The sequence below is a fragment of the Gopherus evgoodei genome, chromosome 3 (genome assembly GCF_007399415.2).
Source record: "Gopherus evgoodei ecotype Sinaloan lineage chromosome 3, rGopEvg1_v1.p, whole genome shotgun sequence".
Lineage (NCBI taxonomy): Eukaryota > Metazoa > Chordata > Testudines > Testudinidae > Gopherus > Gopherus evgoodei.
In genome coordinates, this window is record NC_044324.1 from 52,289,304 (window position 1) to 52,315,396 (window position 26,093).

At 38.0% G+C, this 26,093-nt stretch overlaps 1 protein-coding gene and 1 long non-coding RNA gene across 3 annotated transcripts in view; both read right to left on the bottom strand.

Moving 5' to 3' along the window:
* CSMD1 (CUB and Sushi multiple domains 1) overlaps window positions 1-26,093 on the bottom strand; it is a 2,060,432-nt gene that overhangs the window by 1,113,895 nt on the left and 920,444 nt on the right. The gene's annotated exons all lie outside the window — the stretch shown is intronic.
* Window positions 16,187-25,705, bottom strand: LOC115648256. The gene is made up of 3 exons (XR_003999503.1): window positions 25,695-25,705; window positions 23,756-23,758; window positions 16,187-16,256 (listed from the first exon to the last, which is right to left on the bottom strand). It is a non-coding gene; the product is annotated as an uncharacterized LOC115648256 (long non-coding RNA).

The window sequence follows — 26,093 nt, forward strand, 5'->3', positions numbered from 1 at the left end:
GAGAGTCTCATGGGGATGAATTCAGCAGGAGTTGGAATTAAAGACATCCACATTATGGGATGGTGGGGTGTGCGCCCCTGATAGAGTTCATGAAAGTCTGAGAGGCCAGTTAGGTTCCATGGCATCACTTGAGAGAGGGCAGGACCAGGATTAACTGAGAGTGAAACCCAGCTGGGGAAGGGCTGGGCCAGGACTATAAAGCTAAGAGGCTGAAAGCAGAAGGGGACTGCAGGAAAAGAAGTCTGCAGTCACTCCCTAGAAGGAAGTTGGTTATCAGGAGGAAGTTCAGGGGGAGAATAAGCACTGGGATCCTGCTCTGCAGTAAGGAGTCTAGTAAGAGACTAGGAGCAGGTAAAGTAACCATGGCGAACAGAGTAGGCTTCTGTGATAAACCAGAAGCTGGCAAGAGAAGATAGAGAGGCTGGGTAGGAAGGAGACTAGGGAAACAGCAACAGGGCCTGGGACTGACCAGATCTGGACTGCTCATTGTAGGTTCCCTGGGCTGGGACCCAGTGCAGCTGGTGGACCCAGGTTCCCCTGCCAGCCACTGGTATAGTGACACAGTCTGCGGAGGGACTGAACACTGACTAGAAAGAGCATTTGGACAGTTGTCATGTTGGACTTTGTAATCTCAGAAGGGGTAGACTAAACGGTGACCTGGCCAGAGGGCCAAATTACCAGAAGAAAGGCTATGCAGAGCAAGCAATGAGCAGCAAGCTGATAACCCCATTACAGATGGCTGCAGTGAGGTCAGAAGAATAAGTTCTCTACTGGTGAAGTATTCCAAAGTCAATGTATGGGGATGATTTGAGACCCCTCTTCTCTATCCATATTCAGTGTTTATTATCTTTATTCTGGCAAAATTTCAGTGACATCAGATCTTGGCTGAGAAAAATCTGAGTGAGGACCTCAGGCTTTGAATATGGTATGATTGCAGAGATATTAGAAAGTCAGTAGAAATCAGCTGGAGACTCTTCCATAGGTGGCAATAACCTTATCGATGCTCACTGAAAGAGAGAATCCCATTAACTGCAATGGCCTTTGAATCTGGCTCTGGAGGCATGGAAAAGCAGATTCTTAAGAGAAATCTACTGATGTAGGAGTGGGGAGAAGGAAGAGACTTGGGAATCTGGGTAAGGGCCACAAGATTCCAAACTGTAATTTCCTTCCTTTTGAATTTCTGCAGCACAGCTCCTGTCACTAGAATCCTGCCATGCTATCATGTGCATTATACATATTGTGTCTTGAAAAACCCTGAACCAAGATAAATTTTGCACTGCAGTACCGGGAGTATCCAAGGCCTTGTGGTCCCTCAAGACAGGAATTAAATGGCACTGAGTCATTCATATATATAATTATAAATATGTTAATAATCACAACTCCCTACATAGTTACCAATAATCATTACTATATCACTAATGGTATTGTAGCACTGACTGAAGTCAAGCAATAGTTGACCTAATGGGTCTGTTCCTGAAATGAGAGAGTAGTAGTTGCCATGTATGCAAACAAAATGTGGTCCTACAGTGGTGCACCAGTGACCAAGAGCAGGGGAGGTGGCTGGTGAGTGACCCATAGCAAACTGACAAAAAACACTGGAATGGCATAAGCCCACAGTTATGTGAGTTTTCTGTTGTGACTTTTGAATGGAACTGATCGTCATTGTTTGCTGCGAGTTGCTGTAATCATACTTGCAGAGTATGTTTGCTGTGTAAACCAAAGGCTTCAGGTTTAGTAATTTGTCAGTTTCCCTAGATAACTAAATAATGTTGCCTCACTATGGCCCTGATGAAGGAAAGTACTTAATGTTCTGTCCTGTTTAACTATGTGAGTAGTCCCACATCAGTCAACAGGACCACCCTCATACTTAAATTTAAGCCCCTGCTTAAGTACCTTGCATTATTACTTTCACTGGGTATGGAGAATGCTGGAAATAATTGTTATGTGAAAGAAAACTGGAAAAGTTTTAAGCTTGACAACTGCACTCTCTTACATCTTGCTCTCAAACTGCTTTACTTCCTGCCTGCACAAGAACTTGACAATTGTTGTTAATTAAAATAATATTCAAATCAATAGTTACACCAGAAATGAATTTGGCCTATAGTACCTATTTTTTAATTAAATGATCAATAGCACTTCTCAAATATTACTGTCAAAAAGAATTCTGTGGCTACTACTGCAAGAGATAAACAAATGCAAGTATTAGATCTTGTGAAAATCAAAGTTCCCTATTTCATGACTAACTTGCATGCAGCTGTAATGATTAAACACAAATGTCTGAGAAAGTATATTCAATGGAGCAGTGTTCTATAATCTGTGGCCCAGGCATGTCTTGAGAAGGTCCCACCAGACAACCTAATTAAAAGTTACTGACTATTCATTTAAAATTTTATCACATTAGGGAGTTAACTTTTTAAATCTTTAAAAGTTATGTCAGTTTTCCCCAGTCTACTAGCCACTTCAACACACACATTAACAAATAGAGTCAATAGCAGCAGAATAACCGTGCTGAAATTCAGCTGCACAGATGGTATTAAATAATTAACCATTTTATGTATAAATAATACACTTAACACAACATAGACAGACAGACAGATAGAGCAGTGCGTGTCCCTTTCTACCAGAAGCATTTTCATGTTTTCCAGAGCAAAACTTCAAACACAAATACTTTGGAGTGTCTGACTGCATTTAAAGCTACTGTTGGCAGGGAGAAGGAAGAGGAGGGACAAAACAAAACAAAAAAAAGAAAACTCTACAGCATATAGTTATTTATCAGTAAAACAGAGAGATCCCCTGTTTTATTTTATCAAAAAATAAAAGTACAAAGTTTACTTTGAGGAATACATTTGCATTTTATTTATAGCTGCATTTCCATTTGTTTTTCTCCTTTCTAGAAAACAAAGTGGTGGGATCTAAAGAACATTCATTCACATTGGATGACTTGAAGTGCCGACAAAACACACAAAAGAGAATTCAAGTTTCACTTAAATTATTTTCATCAACAGCACACTGTGAGGTTCTTGCCTGAATAATTTTTTGCCAATAGCACAAAGAAAATGATTTTTTCAGAATAAGTTGGGCATGAAAGCCAAAGAAGAGGTTGACAGAACTCATTTCCTCAACTAAACGAATAAACAGATTTGTAGGAAAACAGTTTACAGATTTTTAACTGAGTATAATCAGAACATATGACTAAATTATAATGTTTGATTATTAGCTTTTTCTATTTTACAAAAAATTACAGCCATAAACACTGTAATTTAATCCAGAAATTCAGAATAAGTCCTGCTTTGGATAGCTTTGGCCCTTTACAATAAGATTCCTGCCTCTGTATGACAAACGCCCATTTCCATACCAAAAACATCACACTTTGCTTTGTTCACCAATCTACTGAATTGGACATATGGAGCGGGTGAACTTCTTGCTCAAGAGGCCTAATTTTACTTAGATGATAAACTCCTTCAGACAAGACTGCCTTTTTATTATTTGTTTGCATGTGATTGGGCTCCCTAGATGCAACTATAGTACAAATAATAATAATAATTATCCCTTCCATTTCACATGTATGTATTCAGGTAGTCTTGGGGAGATGGAAAAAGGCACAAGCATAGACTGTGCAGTATAACCCTCCTTTTACCTAGCCCACATCCTCCATGGGGTCCAAATTCTTGGCTTGCATGGAGTCAAGAAGAGTAAGGATGGGGCCAACCATCCTTTTCTGAATGGTTCCCCCGTCTCAAAACACCTATAAGTTAGTGAAGGCAACTGGCCTTCATCTCCTCAGTGTAGAGCCCCACGACTGAGTGGGTTTTGTGCTCAGTCAGTGGTTGAGGAAGCTCTGGTGGCATGCCTTTTGTGGATGCTGTGATATTTCTGGATTGAGGGAGCTGAACCCCTCACAAGCATCTCCTGCCGTGTGTCTGTTCGATTCCATGATCCTGGGAGACCATCAATGCCAACTGGCAGAGTCCTCCTTCCCCCATGTCAGGCCTGGACAATCATTGCTTCAGTACACTCTTGTCATATCTCAAAGGTGTCATGTAAGGTATCATAAGCAAACTGGTGACAAGTTGGTCCTGAAAATCACTATGTGATCTATGTACTGACTGTGTACCGAGTTACAGATATGTACTGGAAATACGGACTTAAAATGTGTTTGGGAGGCAGAACATGAACCCAACCCACATAGATAAAGGAATGTGTATTTATCTGTCTGACTGGAATGGTTACAGGCAAACGACAGTAGAAGTACATTTGCATATAAGGTAAACAAAGCCATCAAGATAAACAAGTGAGGAAGAAGACCATTTAACAATCAAGCTGAGGGACAGTATCTGCACCCCAGGAAGACTTCTAGTCTCTGGAAGCAGAGACAATGGACTTTGAGTATAAAAGGGGAACAAAAATATATTTTTATTATAAATCACCGAGAGGACAAGAGGGCACAGCACCCTTTGGGCTTATGAAAGTGGGATCCTCTTGGCCTGAGAGCGAAGTGCTGCTGGAAACTTGATGTATATAAGAAACCTGCTTAGACAAAGACCTTAACTTACTGAAATTAAGTTTTAGTAACTAGAAAATGTGTTTTTGTTTGCTTGTAACCATACCTGTCTCTTTTATTCTTGCTAAGTATCCCTTAAAGCTCTATTTCTTGTTAATAAACTGATTTTTGTTTCATTACAAAACTATCTCAGCGCTGTGTGTTAAAGTGGAGTGCAAGTCCTCAGCTAAACCAACAATCTTGTGTGTGCACTGTTTTTTTTGGAGGCAATGAACTTGTTCATTTCTCAAGGACAGGGCTTTGCAGAGAAATGTCTCTGGAGGAACTGGTGAATTGGGGGTCACTGACTGTTACCTTGAAGGCAAGTGTTGGTCTGACAGAGTACTGAAGTGTTTGCTAGCAAGTTAGACAAGCTGGTTGTCAGGGAACTGACACATAACTTAGAAACAGCAAAACTCTCACTCGATGAGGCAGTGGCTTACGATTCTGGATGTCCTGAACAAGTTGTCATAGACTCCACTAACAGATGGAAGACCAAGGAGGAAAACACTGGAGGTATACTAACCTCTGCAGGGGACCAAGGGTTTGATTAGTCATTCATGCAGGGATTAAAGACAGCAATTATTCAGACTCTCTCCTTTTTTAATGATTATGTTTTATCTGCAACTGCTTTCTGGGTTTTCCTAAGTAGCTGCTTATTGTGAGATTATATGTTCAAAATGTAACTCTCCAATAGCTGTTGTCTTATTGTATAATAACTAGATGAGCTTCTTCCTCCCAAAACACTGGCAACAGCATTTAGAAATGGGGTCCAGATATGAGAATATAATTGGTTGTTCATGTGAGGGTCCAACCATTACTCTGAGGAGAATGTGCACTTTTAGGGTTTTAACCTGAATTGTGTTTCCTTAAGGTTGGCCACATGAGAGTGAATGTTAGCCTGATGCAGTGTATAATCACATAGACTATTCTGCTGTACTAACAGTAAAACTGTTGATCAGAGGCACTGATTGATACATAGATTATTTATTTATTACCTTATGGTCTCTTGCCTTTTCCCATCTCAAACAGAGAAAAGAAGTGCACAAGACGATACATCTTATGTTCATTAGTAGACTGGTTAAATTTAACTTGCAGCATTATCATGGCTAATAATGCTTTGCAGACTTACAAGAGTAAACTGTAGCCTTGATGTGCAAATACATTATTTTGGCTCTTAGTTGTTGATAATAGTTGTAACCCAGTACATGAATTAACAGTTCTGGCATTATTTCAATTCACTTTTGTCCTGTGGTCAAATTCACTGGTTAAAACAAAGCTTCAGGCATCTGAATCACTTTTCAATTCTATAATATTGAAAAAAATATGCATATGTGAAAGGGGTATGCTTTAAATCCAAAAAGCTGGATTATCGAACCAGCCATCAGTAAGAATATTTCTTTTCTGATGCAGAAAGGTGTATGAAAAAGGGAGGTAAATATGGAAAAAAAAACATAGCTTGCTTCTGCGGGTAGAAAAAAACCCATGTGATTTACTATCGAGTAGTAATGTGTTTCCTTCACAAGTAGTTATATGGTGATTTCACACAAGATGCATTATGGAATACTTCTGTGTAAAATCCACTCCTTTCCTCTTAAGTGCTTTCCAATTAAATGTATATGAATGTTAATTGAAGAAATGTGGCTCCTTTATTTAAAAAAACTAAGTCCCATTAACATAAGACTAAATCATTTTAGGCAGAAAACATTAAACAAAGAGGTGAATGACATAGCTTTATTTAATGCTACAAAGTTATGAAACAGCAAATGTTAAGTTTAGCAATGAGCTAAGTCTAAACAAGAAAACAATTTTGTGTTACAGCAACCTCCTTGATATGTTGTGTAATAAGTGTTGAGATCAAATGTTCAATAATAACTAAAATAAGGAATGTCAAAAACTATAATATGTTATATGGGAAACTGTCTTTTTGAATGAAGTCATAAGTGCCTTTAAGTGGAAGATTTTGATAAGTTCTTAACCAACAACTTAAATTAAAAAAACTAAGATGTCTGTTGTAATATCAAGCAGAACTCTAAACAAAACTGAGATGATAAAAGGCCAATTTTCATTTCATTTAGTTTCCTTCCATTATGTAAAAGTGAGCATGGCCTGCTTTTCCTCATACAGTTTTGTCAGTCCAGGTTAACTATTACGTTTTCTGTGGATTCACACTGGCTTAAAAGTGGTGTAAATTAAGGAGAGTCAGACCCATCGTACCAAAGATAAATAAGTATATCAGGAACTGCCAATACAGCTCAAACATTTGACACTCATTTTCTAATTACTCAAACAAATTATTTATTGGCCAAGATGGCCAATAAATAATAATAATAATTTGCAAAGAAAAATAAATACATTGCTGGCAAATAGGCTAAAAGAAAAATATATGTAAAATTCCTATGAGATGGGATTTTTTTTTAAGGATACAATAAAAGATTAAATAAGGAAATGCCGGAAAAGATATGAAATTTAACAGCTTTTCAATATACTTTGTACCAGGAAATCCTTAAAAAGTACTAAACATTGATGAGATTTGTACACAGATGACCCACGAAAGCTGTAATGGCACAATGTAGCCAGAAACCCATTGGATGCAGTTACACGCTTGGGGGAATTTTTAGGTGGCAATATTATGCCACTGCCTCCTATTATAAGAGGCATATCTAGAAAAAAAGGGGCATAGCTGGGATATCTTTAAAGTCTAAAACTCCAGGCCTTCGACAATACCAGCCATCATTGCTCTCCTTCCCCTATTCCTGACCGTGGTCCTGTACTGAACGTAGTTTAGCTAGACAAGATAGAATCCAAGGCATGGATTTGAGGACAATAATGACAAAAAACTGAAGGAGGTTTGCTTTGGCTTTTACACATGCCCATTTCTGCAATGGAATGCTGGATCCACAGTATCTGAAAAAAGAAAGTCTAGACTATTCAATCATGTATCAAAAGAGGGTTTGCTTATTCCTGTACTTTTATATGAAGAATTTCATGTAATAGAACAGGTTATTTCCCCTTCTTCCCAGAACAAAAATGACCTTAGTGTCAAATGAACACTTTATTAGAAATTCAGCAACAAGCAAGCAATCTTCAGTGCATACTGGCTAGGCAGTGACTGGTTTCATAGAATAGTAATATACCTCAACATCATTTGCTATTGCTCATACTGTCACTTCAGATTCCATAAAAGCAAAAATCTTTGCAACCTGGGTACTCATACCAGTACATATTTTGGTGATAAAAGGTATACACATCTTCATGTGCATTACTAAGAAAAAATATTAATTTCAATATCCACGACAAGTAACTACTGTTGCAGAGGTTTAACAAAATGATGAAACATTGGGAATGAGTAGGACACACATTGTTTAGAAATTCCTGCAAACTTTAATACAGTCAGTTTCCTGATACAGAAGTGCCTATCACCCCTAGAGCTAGTACCAAGAGGCCCCACCCTCCAAAAGAACACTTTGTTTCAACTGCCATTCTTGCAACCTCCCTCTTAACTTTTAGCCCATGGGTTAGGGTATTCACCTGGGATGTGGGAATCCCCTGATTCAGGTTCTCCCTCCACATGATGGGGAGAAGGGATTTAAATAGGGATCTGCCACTTCACAGGTGTGTGTTCTAATCAGTGGGCTATGGGATATTTTGATGTGGGGTTCCCTCAATCTTTCCAGTTGAAGCTCCCCCCGCCCATGGATAAATAGTCACTGAAGCAGGAGAACTAGATTCTGGGTCTCTCGCAACGTAGGTGAGTGCTCTAACCACCAGGCTATCGAGCCATTTTTATGCTTGTGCGCCCTCTCTCTGTCCCAAATGACTCTTTGGATAACTAATTAAAGTGCAACAGCTTCAACAGGAAAGACTGAGGGAACCCCTTCCCCATTCCACATCAGAATATTCCATAGCCCAGTGGTTAGATTACTCAGGTGAGAGGTGGCAAATCCTTATTCAACTCCGTTTTCCCACTCAGATAGAATGGGGTACTTGAAGCAGGAATCTCCCACATCCCAGGTGAATACCCCAACTACTGCACTACAAGTTATGAGGGAATTCCTCCCTCTCATCCCCCATCCCATGCTGTTTTGTGTGAACTTGCCTGAGGGGCCCAATGTAGTAGCCATGGTAATAGGATATCTATGCAACTGGCCTCACATGAGACTTCGGTGGCCAGACACCTGTCTTTCCTTGCTTTGTGAATCACCGTGGAGCCTACATGGTAGATAGATGCCCAGATGTTTAGAAGAAGACAGCAGTGCACATGCTCACAGGCAGAAATATAGGTGTCTCGGGAACTCTGACTGCAAAAACTTAGGCACTGACTGAGCATAGGTGCCTATAGGGTTCGGTAGGAGTTTTGTGCATCACAGTGGTAATAAAACTGGGACTTCAGTGCCTAAAATAGGGATGTAGGTGTCAAACTCCTTTTTTGCATCCAGGCCTTAGTCTCTCAGTATCTCACCTCCCCATATGCAAATAGAGATAACAGTTTTTCTCTACCTAGTAGAGGTGTTTTGGTTTAGATATAGTAAAAAGCACGAGACACTCAGGGTATGCCTTCACTGCAATTAGACACCTGTGGCTGGCCTGTTACTCAGGATTGCAGGCCTGTAGCTAAGAGGCTGTTTAACTGTAGTGTAGACATTCAGGCTTGGGCTGCAGCCCAACCTCCACATTGCAGGATCCTAGAACCTGGCCTCCAGCCTGAGCCTAAATTTTGACACTGAAATTAAACAGCCCCTTAGGCCAAGCCCCACGTGCCTCAGTCAGCTGGCATGGGCCAGTCATGGGTTTTTAATTGCAGTGTACACATACCTTCAGATACTATAGTAATGAGGGTCAAGATAGCCAGAATGTAAATGGAAGTTGAGGGTGTATATCATTGAAAACATTCAGCACCTTTCAGTATGGAATTTCCACTCCCTAAGTGCAGAAACATGTTTTCCTTAGCTCAACTGTAAGGCTTTAACATGTAAACATACTTTTGCTGGATTTAAAATTACAGCACATTTTGTTCCATGAACATATGCCATGTGACATGCTGGAAACCCATCCGTAAACACCATACCATCATGACAACAGGAACTTCTAATTGCTTCCAATAACTTTTATTTTATTGTTTATGTCTGTGAGGTAACGACTAGGGGGGATACCATGCATTTTGTGAGGGCAGGGCATTTATATCACACTTGTAATGCCAAATAGAAGAGAGCTGAACTAAATATTTGTAGAAGCGACCATCATCTTTTGAATGAACATAGCACCTTATGGTCATTCATTCTTCACTAAAATAGGAAGTATTCCAGTCAGATGTTGATCAGCTGATCAACATTAAAGGCAAGATTGTGATTAGCCCAACACATCTGCACATGGAAGTAATGGGGCAAGCATAGGGCACTTCCTTACTCACCCGTGTGGCCGCCTGGCATTGCCAGTGTGTACACAAGGACAGGAGGAAAGCAGAACACGCACACAGGTAGACTGGGATGGAAATATTCTTAGATCCAGCTGGTGATGTGCCAGCCAGCACTGCTGAGACAGTGTGGAGGGGGAAGTAATCTGCTAGTGCTATGGGTCAACAGGAGATCACTTCTCATGTGAAGCAATGGGTAAACAAAAGAGAAAGTATCATCACTCTTAAAAACACACTTCCTTTCTTGAACTACTCCAGGGTGGTGCAGCTATGAATCACCTCTTACACAGAGCCCCAGGAAAGTCGTAATCTAGCCCTCCGTTTGCTGAACTACGAGTCCTCATTGCTATCATGTCCTCCTTTATGGTTTGTTTCTTCTTACTTTCCTTTTCAATGTTCTCCATTTATTTATTTTTTTGCCTCTCATTTGAATATTGTTGGTTCTTAAAAATATTCTACCCAAGTTACAAAGAGATGTAATCTACACTGCATAAATTATGTGTTTTTATGTATAGTGACTTCTTCACTAGTACACAAGTTCTATTGTGCTATTTTTTTAAATTGTGAAACTTGCATTATGTGGAAAACAACAGAATGTAACTCAGAAACCAAATTTCCCATTGCAGAATCAAACTGTAATGGCTGCACAAATCAGCCTTAAGGTGCTATAGAAATCAGTCGGTTCTGGTCATTGCTAGTCTGAGCTGCAGTAAATTATTCATTTCCAATTGCCTATCAATATAGCTCAGAGTACACAAAACAGTTTCTTTAGAAAGAAGCAAGACCAAATTATGGCTCAACCAGTTTCTGATACTGTACAGCTTCACTGTTAGCGAGATTCTCTGAAATTGACAATATCCATCATTACAGAAAATGAATTAATCTGCACTGCAGTTCTGTTTTTCAGCAATTTAGTAATAATGTGTCAGTCGTGAAAGGTCTGAATATGAATCAGGGCTTCAGAATAGAAATGCAAACATTTACAGTTTCTTTAACCACTCTGCCTATTATCATGATCTCTCTGAAATGCAAGCAGCAGTCTGACAAGTGGAAGGAAAAATATTACAACATGATAGAACAGTTCACTATATAGAAAGACATTGTTTAACTACCACTAAGTAACTACCCAAAGAGATAAATAAGCCCCACACAAAACTGCAGAAGCAGAATTTCTTTTTAGGAATCTAAATCTGTCAAACTGGTTCTTTCTAAAATATCCTTGAGGTAGCACGGCAACTAATTAGCATGAATATTATACAAAAAATATATGTGGCCATCCCGATATTAGTCAGCATCTTTACTCTCTTAGGATTCAGTTGAACAACGCTGCTGTTCATCTGTTTTACTTTCTGACACTTTCTAAAAGATACTTGGCTAAGCAATCTGTCATTTACTAAAACATTATTCCACTCTGAACAGAGTAACAGTAGGGCTATAGACTTAGAAAACCTGTAGGTAAAAAGGAAAAGACTCCCAATTGACTTCAGTGGGACCATAATTTTAATTTTTTATCCAGCTCAGGTTTAGGGTAAGGTTTGGAGGACTGATCTGAGGCCAAATTGGGCCTTGATTTTGAGTTTGGAGTTCATGATGCCAAATCTCATGAAGTGTAGTCACAATATTTAACCTATATAAACACAAACTGAAAATGGACCTTTCTTGTTTGGTTCTGCGCCAGAACCAAAACCCTATGGCTAAATTCACCAAACCGGGATTAGAATCTGCTCATCACACTCTTGCCTAGAAATACAAAAGAATAAATAAATGGATGAAAATTTGACATAACTCTAATAAAAGCAGTCACAAAGGTGGACATGGAAGCCCAGTACTGAACTGAGGTATACATGGTGGAGTGGAATAGCCCATACAGTGATGCTGTTCTGTGGATGCAGTGGACCTGATTTGATAATCAGGGATCTTTCCTGCACACTGAATGCTCATTGTACTCTATATACAATGGTTTCTTTAATTAGCCTCATCTTAATCTGAAATCCTTTGTCTCACGTGAAAACTGTTAGTCAACACTTTCTTGAGGTCAAGTTAATATTTCACATCTTGAAAAAATATATTGACTAAGTAATCATGTTAATAAGTAATCTGCTTTAGAAAAAAAAGAGCTGAAAGAAAAATGTGCTCTCTCATTACAAGGATTACAATTGACTGAATATGGGAGTTTTCTTAGAATTGCTTTTATGTAGAAGATGAAACTATGAACTTCCCAGTTCTTGTTCATGAAAGAAATGTTCACTAGACGTGTCAGAATTAAATGAATTTCAAGAAAAAATAATAATAAAAAACTGACTGCTAAAATCTTCAAAATGTTCTTTATAAACCATGCTGCAGTTAAAATAAAATGCCCATAACCAGCTTTCTGGTTGATCCAGCTACTGTATTCTCATAGTGCTGACTTAGACTAGAATTATTAGCTACCTTGATTAATAGTAGAATGTTTGTGGATATCAATTTTGTAGATAAAAAGGGTCATTTTAAAAAGTGATTGCTGAGACAGTATTAGGAAGAGAATAAATACTAGTTTGAACCACTAGTTCAAGATTTGTGCAGAAAGATAGTCTATGTTATTGGTGGCTGGTTGTTATAGACACTGGGACGGTAAAGAACAGAATTGGAATATTAGAGATGAAGTTACAAAAGAAAAAATACACTTCACATCTGATATTTACAAAGAAATTCTAGTGACACTGATACTAGAAATCACTCTGCTTAGTTTGATTTTTATCTATTATTACAAGAGTTAAATTGGGACATTTATTAATAAATTAACATGTTATATAAAATTAAAACCATCTCTTCTGCTCTGTTAACTCTGTATTGTCTTGGCTTCCATGTGCAGACTGATTTTTCATGGCAAAATGCATTCAAAAATAAAGATAAATCCTTTTTCTTAACATAAAAAAGCTAAACTTTCAGTGCATATTGCCTCTTGCACTAAAAAAAGAAAACAACCCTAAATTCAATTTTTAAATAGATAAATTGCACTTGGTTACCCAGGGTATCCCTGTGTCTCAGCCTATGTTTTATCACTGAAGTTGTGATTTATATTCTCATCACTTCCACAAGCACTCGAAAGAGCTTCAACTTGATGCAGCTGCTGTGTAGGTCAGACGCATTCTGTTTCTAGTAACATGTTGAGAATAAAAATTCTTATTTTTTCATTAATTTTTCATACAATGTTTTTCAAGATTTACTTTCTCTGCTTCTTCCTAAGCTTTTGGATTTTGCACAGCTATTGAAATTAGTAGAGCTTACTACTCCCAATAAAGTGTTCAATGAACACAGACTTCTAACTGATCAGAATATTGGCTCCATGCTTGCAAATTCAGCACAGGAAGCTAAATATGAACAGGGAATTTTAAAATAACCCCAGAAACACGGAGAGATGAACTTCTGAACAGGTAAAAAAAATGCATACCATACCATACATGTTTAATTTATTCTTCTTTTTAAAAATACACTTGATACAACCACAGTAAACCATACTTCATGACTGCCAAAAAAAATAAAATTAAAATTTAATTCACCAAAGACAGGAAATTCCAAAATTGTAGTCAAAACATTTCCAAAGCAAGGTTAACTCAAATACAATGTACTTATAATACACACTTTACATGACTGTTCCTGCAGTCACCTATAGTAAATATTTCTAAACCACCTAAGTGACTTGGGAACCTAAGCCACAGTTGCATAGGAGCTTTTGAAAATATTTCCCTTAATGATGTATTTATTTTTATGTATGTGTTCTCATTAAGCAATCAACATTTCTCACAGTTATTATACAGTGCTATCTGATATACTTCAGTTGTTTCCTATTTTAATGATAGAGACTGCTGCAACAGCTCATAAAAAGGTGTGTAAAATACTAGCTTTTAATAATGATCTCTGTAAGTATAACCATAATAATACTGTGAAGTAACACTACCTTTCTTTAACTTCTGCTTAGACGTACAAAGTCAAGGAATGCAATCAACTTTAATGTAACAAGAAGAGAGGAAATTTTGTTTATTTGACTGCATGAGCTATGTTTAAACTTTCAAATCAAATCACATCACTGAACAATCCATTTATTTGAAATAAAATAAATACTGAATTCTAGCAAATTCTCATTTGATTCAAGAAAGTATACACTGCACAAAGTTGTGAGTGGTGCATACTGCCCATTTGTAGGCAGAGCACCTTTCTTAGTTTTGCCTTGTGCAGAGGAGCCCGCCCATATTTTGAGACATAAGAATATAGGCATAAGAATATATACTCCTTCAGAGTTTATCCTGTTTAGAGCTAGAGGCCTGCCTGACAGGTAAACACTTTGAAATTGACCCCTCCTCCCAAAAAAATATAGCCATACTCAGTCTCATGAAGAAATAACCACTTCCTATACAAGTGATATGGGGAAAAAATCAGATTAAAAAAAGAGAGAACCTGGTTCTGTGAACTTCATTCCATCCCCTCCAGCTACTTTAATCATATCCCAGTTTCTGTTAGTGCAGTCCAGTTGCTAATTACAAAATGGTGGAGCAGGAGTATTAGTCTTGCTCATAGCAGGAGGTTACCAGTAGGGTGGGCATTTAACCACAGATTTTTGCATCCAAAGGGCGCATAACGTTAGTTTCTGTTATCAGGACAACAATTCATAGACGCTAAGGACAGAAAGACAAAGTGAGTGAGGTAATCTCTTTTTGGACCAACTTCTGTTGCTGAGAGAGAGAGCCATCAGCCGAACCTGCGGACGCAGCAGGTAAACAAACTGGCCCGGCATGCCAGGGACTTTCCCTGCACAAGTGTCAGAACAAGTTGGGAACCACTGCTCTGGACCATTAAGTTTGGTTTTCAATAAATCGTAGAACACTGGGTAAGTTCCAATGAAGTAGAAAAAAGCTAATATTATGCCAATATTTAAAAAGAGTAAATTGGATGACCTAGGTAATTATAAGCCTGTCAGCAAATAATAGAAAAGCTGATATGGTGCTTGATGTATACAGAATTAAAGAAGGGTAAAATCACATCTAGGAACAAAGAATGCAGCCCATATTAATACAATTGGAGATCTAACCTAGGAAGCAGTGACTTTGAAAAGAATTTGGGGTGCAATGCTATGGCCAAAAAGGAATAATGCAATCCTTACATGAATAAACAGGGGAATCTCAAGAAGGAGAGGCAATATTTATCTTTATATTTGCCACTGGTGTGACTTTTACTGGAATACTATCTCCGGTTCTGTTGCCCACAATTCCAAAAATATGTTGAAAAATTGGACAGGGTTCTCGGAAGAGCCACAAGAATGATTGAAAATTGGACAACATGTCTTATAGTGAGGCACTGCAGGTTAATGTATTTAGCTTATCAGAATGCATATTATGGGGTGACTTGATTACAAGTTTATAAATCTCTGTATGGGAAAGAAAAATAATGATAATATAGGGGTCTTCAATCTAGCAGATAAAGGTATAAAATGATCCAGATGCTGGAAGTTACAGCTGGACAAATTCAGACTCAAAATAATTAGCAAATGTTAACAGTAAGTATAATTAACCATTGAAACAAAATTACCAAGGATGGTGCTGCATTCTCGATCACTGGAAATTTTTAAATTAAGATTGGATTTTTTTTCTAAAATATATGCTTTAGTTCTAATAAGAATTAATTGAGGGAAGTTCTCTGCCTTGTGTTATACAGGAAGACAAACTAGATGACCATAATGGCCCCTTCTGGCCTAATAGTTCATGATTTTTTTTAATACACAGTCAGATATTATTGGCGCAAGACTTCTTTTATGGATAAGAGTGTGTATCAGCTCTTCATCTGAGGCTCACAAAACTGAATATACTCCAATCAGTTAGAAACTACTACAGTTTTGGAATAAAAATACCTAACATGCACAAGTCAATGGAAGTTGTGTTTTTACATCACAAATCCCTAAAGCAGGGCAGAAGTCTAGAACAGCAAGTGCAAACTCAGTACATAATAGAAAGATAGTTTCCTCTTTAACAGAGAACATAGTTCCAAATATTGTACTCTGGACAAAGCAAAGTCATTCTAACTTCTGAGAAGTAAAAGTTCATGACATATTTTCAAACTCTGGAGGAGACCACAACCTGCACGTAATCCCTTTGAAAATCAGATGGGTATCCATATAATAATTCTTCTCATTAGTCTGAGAAGCACATTGAAATTCTTAAGAAATTATTTTGAAAAGGATGGCTTTTCTTTTGCTAAGTGGATATTCACCCATGAAAGCTCACGCTCCAATACATCTGTCAGTCTAAAAGGCGCCACAGGACTGTTTACTGCCTTTCCTGGGATTGTTATCCCAATAACCAGCCCACACTTACCCAGGTCATCTCTTGTGCCCTTTTTTGAAAAGTGGCACAATATTCACACCTTCTCCAGTCTTCTGGAATTTCCCAGGTATTCAAACATTTATTAAAAATTATCAGGCAAGAGAGCTCTTCAGCCATCTCAGGCAAGAGACCTCTTCAGCCATCTCTTGTGGGTGCAAGTTATCCAAACCTACTGCCTACTGATTAGATGCTAGAATATATTATCTAATACCCTCCTCCCTTACTAATGAACTGGAAAGTACTTCCTCTTCTGATATGTGTTATGCATGCTTATTTGTAAACTATGGACTGCTTGGAGTATATTTGTGATTTTTTTTAATTTGTTTCCATTTTTGTATAATTTTAGTACTTATAAAAGTTGATAGATTGACCATCAGAGAGACTGTGATTTAACCACAAAATAGGATTTTAGATATACCACAACTCAAGTTTCACCATCTTGCACTATGTTTCTGATTGAGAGGGTGGATAGTTTTCCATGCCCATTCAGTTCTCAGCCTGTCTTCTCAAATTCTCAGTTTTTCAGCTGTGATAGTTTATATGATATGGACACCACTAGAAACTGGATGGAGACCACCCAACGCACTTTGTAGGAGTTATAGTTAAGTGGGAATTATTTCTGGCCACTTCTGACAGCAGCTGAATATGACCTGTCAATGAAAGGTTTAATATCCTTTACTGTCTGGTATATAAACATTAATCTTTTTAGTATTTATTCAGGAGCAATTTTAGAACAGCAAGGAATGCTGTTAGTACTCTAAAAGCAATCCATATACTAGAACAACAAACTTGAGGGATTTTCATCTAGAAGTTGCTACTGGAGCTTCTGCCACTGATGAATGAATGGTGTTAAGACAAATGAGAGGCTACGCATCATGTTTGAATAGAAATGCAGTGAATAAAAATCCTATGCATGTCATCACAGTAGCATTCAACACTGATCTTCCTGTCTGGGTGATGACTGGAGTAAATCACACTAATAAAGCCCCACTTTTCACCATCATAGAGCATTGAGAATGGCATCTAAAGTCTCTCTAAGCGTGGGTGTTGATAGTGAGGATGTTTTCACTTAATGGTCTAGTAGTTTTAATTAGTTTTTGCTGTCCTAATTTTCCATTTTTATTGTATGATGACTTTAATTAAACTCTTCCCAGGTGCAATTTTATTTTTATTTTAATCATCCCAAAGGATTTTCCCAGGCTTATATTATAGCTCGTCACAACATCACTTAAAATGACAATATCAAAAGGTCATTTTAACATTCTTTAAATAGTTCTCACACACGTATGTGTCTTACATTTCAAAAATTAGTTTGGATCCTCTGAATCTGAGATTTATAATCATGCTTCTTTTTCTGCTTTCTCCTTTTTTTCTGAAAATAAAACGAGCTCTGTCATTTTCTGTTGATATTTCAGCCTTCAGAGAGAACTCTGAGGTTGATTATCCTCCTACTTACATGAGTTTAACACAAGTGCTTTAAGTTTGCGTTCACTGAAAGTTAGAGTATTCTCATAAAGAATGGCTTTAAAAGGTTGATGTAAATAAGCAGAAATAGTGTTTTGGGTTTCTATAGAATTCTGGATTTAGAAACATTGACTTGACTTCCAGGCTTTAATTCAAACAATGGCTTTTGCTCAGAGCATGCACTATTAAATGAATGAAGTTCAAATACTAATATTCTCTGATTTGTGAAGGCTGCTTTGTGCCACTCTGACAGTACAAAGCAACCTGAAAACCAGCTTACATGGCCACTGGAGTATTCTCCTTGCATATAGGTTAGTATTAACATGATTGCAAAGACTAAATGGAAAGCAGTATCTAGCAGAAGTGATTAGCAAATGGACAATCTGTCTGGAGAATGGAACATGCAATGGTAGCTAACATGTAAGAACTAACATTAGTGTTCACTTAACAGGCTGTTACAAATACATGTATATGCAGACATTCCAACAAATCTATATATACAGTATATTTGAATATATATCTTCTCTAACCTTCCACTTAAAAATGTACTGCAAACTTATCCATGACACCAATAAATTACATGAACCCAAACTGTAGATTATCATGGACTGTAAATATTAAAAAGCGTCCTTTGAAATGTTTGTAAAATAACAAACATGCGCATGTTAATTCCAGGGCAGCCTACATAGTTATAAGGATTTTGGAACTTCTGTCTCTAAGTTCAAAGGAAACAAGGAACGTGAAGATAACAGATATTTTTAACATCAGAAAAGTTTGGACTTAATTTAGATATTAGGACAAATTCAGGTTGGAGCTTCTATTCCCAGCCTTGTTATAATTCTTGTTACTGGTTTCCAGGCCCAAATCAAAACCCTGCAGCTGAACACCTCTGAATTTGGGGAATGAAAAGCCCATCCCTTATTTGAACTTGTGCAAATCCATAAACTTTTCTCTTTCATGATTTAAATCTTCATATGATATTCTGAGGCACATGTGGTCCCCTCTGTAATCATAAGATTGGGATTTGAGGAGGCCGGGACTCCAAAGATACAGTACTAGTGCAAAAACAGACACTCTATGGCCTTGGAAATGTCACTTGCATACTCTGCCTCCGTTTCCCCTATCATTAGAAGTAGGATACCACTACTTAGCTACCTCAAAGAGCAGCTGAAAGATTTTTTAAAACAATTAACCAATATCCATTGGATATTCTGATGTTGATGGGTATAAGTGCTAAGCATTATTATTCATTTTAGGCTCCACATCACCACTACTCCCAGTAATCACTCTGAATATGCTGCAAGTTTCATTCAAATCTCCAGCCAGTAAAAATTCTTCCTTTTTTTTTTTTTTTTTTTTTTGTTCAAAGCCATTTAATTTTACTGGTGAGCCTCCTTTCAATTACTCACTTGGGGATGGAAATAATAGAAATAATGTCTCACAGTCATGGCCAACACTGGTACTTGGGATTTTGGTACAATCATAACTGTATGTCTTCACCACATCAGAGAAATGAAGCAGCACACTATTTTCCAAGTGCAGATCTCTGCACAGCAAAATCCAAGCATGCTAAGACAAATCACCAGCCTACTGTTCAGACATTTAAAAAAAAAAGTGTAGCTGTCAAAGAATGTGTTATTTAAATTCAATTTAGCATTCTTTCAGAGTCAAAGAAGTAATCAATAGATCCTGTGTGCTAACTAAACAGTAATGCCATGGGCCAAGGTGTTTATTGAACATTACTGTGGGAACAGTGCATTAATGAGTTTACTCTGAGTTAATGTAAATTACAGTACTATTCTTATTAGTGGAACCATTCAAAGAATGGCAGCTAGCCAATAAAGCTTTCAGTGGCGTTTTTGTTTGTTTGTTTGTTTTATCCGTTTCTCCATCCATTTATATATCTTGCTGAGTACATATATTAAAACAGAATAGCATAAACATTTTAGCTGAATGTGTCTGTTCTTTCGGTATCATCAGCATGAAGAGAAGAACAAGGCTCACACTTTAATTTTCTAAATTTCATATCTTTGTTTTACAAAATATATTGTTTTGAAATTATGAGATCATCGTGATTGTGGGAATGTTTTACAATGTGCAGACCTTCCTGAAAAGTGACAATGTGATAGACTATTAAAAGACACCCAGCCAGTCATTGTCCCATATATATATGAGAGCTGGAAACAATATATTATTAGAAAAACATAAAGCGTACTAAAACCAAAACATTTCATTGAGAGGAATGTTTGTGGCTAGAATTGCAATTATTATTGTAATATGTCACAAAAGTTATCAGCTGTACGTAGAAAACTCGAATACTGTGAGATGCTGAGTGCCCTCAGCTTCCATTGAAATAAATATTCATGGCAATATGTTTGACCTACCATGTCTAATTGATCAGCCTAACATTAATCCTGAATCAGACATCAGAAACTGACCCAGAATTTGGCTAAAGCTCTATCTGAACAATCTTTTAGGTTTTTCTTTCACATTTATACATTACACCTACAATGGTGGTCTTAAGAATTTTTCAACTATCAGCGGGGTAGCCGTGTTAGTCTGGATTTGTAAAAGCAGCAAAGAATCCTGTGCCACCTTATAGACTAACAGACGTTTTGGAGCATGAGCTTTCGTGGGTGAATACCCACTTCGTCGGATGCATGTAAAGGAAACTTTTCACTTGCCTTAGAGAGAGTGTTCCCACAGTAGCTCTTCATGCACATATAAAGTTATCAACCACACACATACACTTCAACCACTTATTCAAGTTCCCCCTCCCCATAGATAGGGAAGGGAGAGTGAGCAAGTTAATTTTTTTTTTTGGTTTTGCTTTTTGTTGCTTCTTTTTATTACTTGGTAGGCTCTGTACTATTATGGTAACAAGGTAATCTAACACATAGATAATGGCAAGATTGTCCACATGAAGTAACGATGATGATGATGATGATGATGATAATTATTACTATTTGTATTGTTGTAAAACCTAGGAGCCTCAATCATGGATCAGCACCCCATTGTGCTGGGCACTGTACAAATACATAAAAAGATGGTTCCTACTCTGAAGAGCTGTGTTCAGTGTTGGTTTGGGTAATTATTTCTGATTTTCCTAGGAAAAAAGGGTGGGAATCTAGCAATTACATACTAAAACTTTTGTTTGCATGCTTTGTTTTAAAAAATCCAGTTTCTTTTATGCTCTTTGAAATGCAGTGGAAAATTATACTATAGGTCATGGTGCTCCCTAAGCATGTCCACTCACTCCTCTATTCTTTTCAGTTTGTGACGTAATATGATTTATATCAATTAAGCCTTTATACTTTTTTGGCACGGTCGTTGGTAAATTAGCAGGTGCAAAAGAAGCATTAATGTTCTGTGAATTAAGCATCAATTTACTGCTTCTGTAGACCTCACCCCGTAGTCAGAACACATGTGACGTGAATAGATGCTAGTCTAGGCACAAACTTCTTTTTTTGAGCTTTGAGGGGCAATATATTGCACTAGCTTATTGCCACCATTACTATCATTAAGTCCATCTGCCATTATATTTATTTTAGTGCCAGAATCTTTGTAATGTCTCCTTACATTTTTGCACACAAAGCTACCGGTAAATATATTATTTGGGGATGAAATACTGAAAGGGAAAGTCATTTCCAATGTACTTTAATGCTAAAATATTCTGCCTATTTAACATATTCATTCAGTAATCCTTCATTATTGCTCCTGCTGTGGGAATGTAGAGTGCACACTTCAGGTCACCTGTTTTTAGAGAGCCCACTCCACCTGGGAGGTGGCAGTGGATATACTTTTTGTGGAGCCCCTGTTGTGGTATGTATTTCATGGAGCATGATTTCCCCAATCATAGCTTCCAGCTCTCCTACTAATCTTAGTCCTCCAAGGTTTGCACAGGCCTGGATAGTCAGCACACCCGAATCACCTGCTATTGGTATGGATGTGGCACAAGCATTTGCTGCTATGAACTACATGAACTGGAATCAGGAACAGGCCCTCATCGTTGAATGATGGACTCCTGGGTTTTGGATCTACGTACACAATGTAGATTTGCTGTTTGGAACATACCCACCCTGAAAACCATTGCTGTTCCTACCCTCTTCTCACATGAATTGAACCAACACAACATTTCTGTGGCAGGACTCTGCAAGACCTATTGGAACAGCACTGGTGAGACAATGATTTCAAATTTGTTAATGTGAATTTCAGGGGGTTTGCAGAATTTAATATCCCAAAGCTGCAACTGATATAGATGCAGACTAAACATGCTTATTAACCTGATCTTAACTCTATTTTCCCTCTGCCCAAAGATACTAGCCTTCTGTGACCCCTCTTTACCAAACTACGCTACCATACCCCTGTCCCTACACAACACATTGCTATACCAAACATCCACAACTAATGGCATTAAGAAGGAGTTATTTGGGGAAGGTATGTGTGCAGAAGCACAGCTCAACTGGCAGAGTTAAAATTTGGCGTCTATGGTATATGGTAGTAATCATAAAAAGGGTGTCTGTGGGAGGAAGAACACAAGGTATGTGCTGTTGGGAGGATTAACTTTTCATTTTCTTGTTTTTGGCTATTCTCACAGTTTTTCAGCTGCATCCAAATTGGAACAGGAAAACTAATTGGCTAAATTCAAATTGTGATCCCCTGTTGAAAACTGTAAGGAGATTAGAGTCATAGTTTTTGTTGCGGGCCATCTTTAATAAGTGAAGTCTAAAAATAAACTGTTTCAAAATCAAAACTATATTTCTTGAGCTGCCAAGGCTTGAGTTTAAAATGATGTGTGAGTTTTTGCACCTGAAGATTTGATGACATCACTAACTTCTAGAAAATGAGCTGATAGTATCAGGAATGTTCTCATGTGATTAGGATTTTACCTTCTCTTAAAGGGTGAATCCCAAACATTTAATTAATATCTTGGAAAGTATAGCAGGAACCAATTTTCAAATATTATGGATCAAAATATAATTATTTGTAGCTCTTAAATCTAGACATATAATCTCATTGGTCTGGAATCTAAAAGCTTTTAAATACTAAGTATCTCCAGGAAATGTATTGTGTTCAACTGTAAGTCTCTATTATCTAATTATTAATGAGTCAACTACTTAACTCTACATCCATTACTCTGACTCAATCTGTGCAAACTAAAGGGCTTATGGCAGGCGGTAGGAAACAAATAGCTAAGTAGAGAGGCCAGGCGCCATCCTAGTGGCTGTGGTGTTTAGTGATCATTCAGTGCTTAAGTTGCTTTATTCAGTGAGCAGTTCCAAACGGATCTGCTTAACAACTAGACCTTCACAGCATCCCGCCTAGACACTCTGTCTGGGAAGTTCAGCCCTTAAAAGCACAATCTCATCCCCACTCCCAAAAGAACATACCTTTACAAAAAATCAACATTAATATAGCACTGAATTACAAATACTTATAACCAACCTAATTACTAAACTTACTAACAATGTTCAATTAGTCTTTGAGGTGCTGTTGTTTGGACTGAAATTAATCCTCTGGGACATCAGTATTATTGCTTTAGGAGGTTGCAAACCTACTTGTTCCAGCTGCTTCATGTCTGGGGAATCAATTGTCTCCACCTGCTGAGCGGTTGCTTGTTTGAGACCCTCTCAGAAAAAATGACAGACTCAGTGCCCCTTGTCTCCATCGCTCCTGGGATTGTGAGAAGGTGTCATCTGTTCCTCTGTAGTTTGTATCTACGTGGGTGACATCATAAGACTGTGGGAACCCATCTTGTGGCACCATTAATTTTTGAGCCCATTGTGTCCCACCATAGAGATGAACAGTGTCATTTTTCTGAAATGGTCGCAGCTCCCATAACTCCAAATCATACTTTTTTTTTCTGCCTTATATCTCTCTTTACACGTCTGTAAGTCTCCAGTGCCTCTGACATCAGTTTTTAACAGTTCAGGCAGTTTTGTTTTCAGAATGGCTGCAGCTGATAACCCATGCTTCACTTCTAACTTTCTGTAATTTAACTGTGCTAAATATGGTTCAGAGTCTGACTCCGCATCCTTTTTCAGTAAGCACTTTATTATTTGACATTATTTTTCAACAACCCATTGGATTGGGGATAATAATGGGGACTAGCAATTACATATCTAAACCTGTACTTCACTACAAACTCCTTAAACTGATGCCTGCTAAACTATGGCCCAGTGTCAGGCGTTACTGTGACAGGATTACTATGTCTAGGAAAAATATATATATTTGATATGCACAATCATCTGTTTAGCTGTAGTCTCTTTTAGCAAGGCTGTCTGAGGGAAGTGAGAATAATAAACTAGGACAAGAACATAGTTTTTTGCAGCCAATATAAACAAATCTATGCCTACTTTGTTCCAGAGGGACATTTTATCCTGTGCCACCACCATGGGCTCTTTCACTTCAGTTGGCCTGTATTTTTGGCATATACCCCAAGCCTTAACAGCTTCCTCAGTGTTGCTGTTCATTTGATGCCAGTATAAAGATATCTCTGGCCCATCTCTTCAATTTTTCAACAGCTAGCATAAAAAAAACCCGAAAAACTGGCAGCAGCAATCTCTCCAAAAACTTTTCCCCTTGTATGTATTGTAAAATGTTCCCTTTTCACATATTAATTCTTCTGGTCTATACATAAGTGAAAGGCTCCTTTTTTTCCTCTACAATAACCAACAAATACCACTCTGTTGGTTCTTCTACTTGGTCTATGATTCCCAGAAGAATGAATGTATCCAGCTCCTCTTTAGCCTCTGCCTTACGGTGAGGGGAGCTTTTCTAGAGCCATGGATTTTCGGGTAGTTGGGCTCTTTCAGCTTATTCTGTACTCTGTTGAGGACTTCTTATCCTCTGGAAGACTTCCTCAATTGTTTTGGTTCCCTGCTCCTCCAAAGAGTGCACCATCTTGATGTGAACAAGGGCTTGACACATTTCTAACCCAATAATAGGTTCCCTTTTCCCTAATACTATTACATATTGTATCTTTGTCATGTACTACTACAAACTGTATCTTTTGCAGTATGTTATTTATTCAGACCTTTAGTTCACATACATCTTTAGCGTATGGAGATAAGTTTTCCCCTGTAAGCCCTTAGTTTTACCTGTTTACTCTCCAGTATCTATGGCTTTTCTTTTAGTGTTAGAAATACCGGTTCTGGCAACACATTAGCTTGTGCACCAGTGTTCAACTTGTAAGAAATAAATGTTGCATTTGCTTTCACATTGTTAGTCTAATAATCTTGGGCTGTAACATTGTCCATTGCTCCAGTGAAGCATTCATCTGTGCTGGGGTGCTGTCCTCTTTGTCCAGGCTGTGCATACTTCGCTGGTGCTTGTAAACTCTCGCAAAGTGATGTAATCATTTTTAGAATCTTTTCCCATATTCCAGGCATTGTCTTGGCTTGTGTTGCTTGCCATGAAGTCTTCTGCTCCATGTTCTGCTTTTGCTAACTCCCAATGTGAGCTTTGTATTCCTTTCTGCCATAGGTCTCTTTTCTTGGATTCTCAATCAGAGCATTGTCTACTTCCATAAACTTTATTCTGGACTGGGTGACTTCCAGCTAGAAAAATTCTAATTTCTTTGTCAGGGATTAATTCTGTGTCTTCCAGTAAACTCTCTGAATGTTTTTGTTCTAGATCCCAGTCAGCCTGGTCTCCTATCAGGGTCTCAGTTATTTGCCAATCTCCACTCCACCTCACCCCTCCTTCAGCCTTCGATCAGTCACAAACTCTTCTATGGTTTTCCCTTCTTTTTGTACACTCTGCTTAAAAACCTCTCTCTCACGTTTCATTTTTACCCAGAGTGCAGTACTTTGTCAAATTTATGTAATACAGTTTCATGGATACCTTACTCTGCTTGAATTACCTGAAAACTGTTAAACACATCAAGTGTATCAGAACCTGCTACTGTCAGAAATAAGGCTACCTGCTGACAGAGTGAAGCACTCTTTGAATAAAGTAATAAAACAACTGAAGAAGATTTAGTGTCCATTTGCAACTGGTTGTGCACTTAAGACACTGGACATCTTATGTTTTTCCCAGATGGTTTTTACCAGACAGTCTAATAATATGTATTACTAGCACCTCTGCCTAATCTTTGAGCCCATAATCAGTCCTGTGGCTAACTGTTTGTAACAGTTCTGAGATCCAAGCCTGAATTAACCAATGTGTACTCAGTGTACTTTCACAAGGCACCCATCTCTGGGTGGCCGCCGACCACTAGAAAAAAAAAGAAAAAACCCTCAATAATGCAGCAGCCCCAGAACCAGATGACAATGGCTCTCGCTTAAATTTGGCCCTGCTACCCCTCCGTCATGATTGGTAC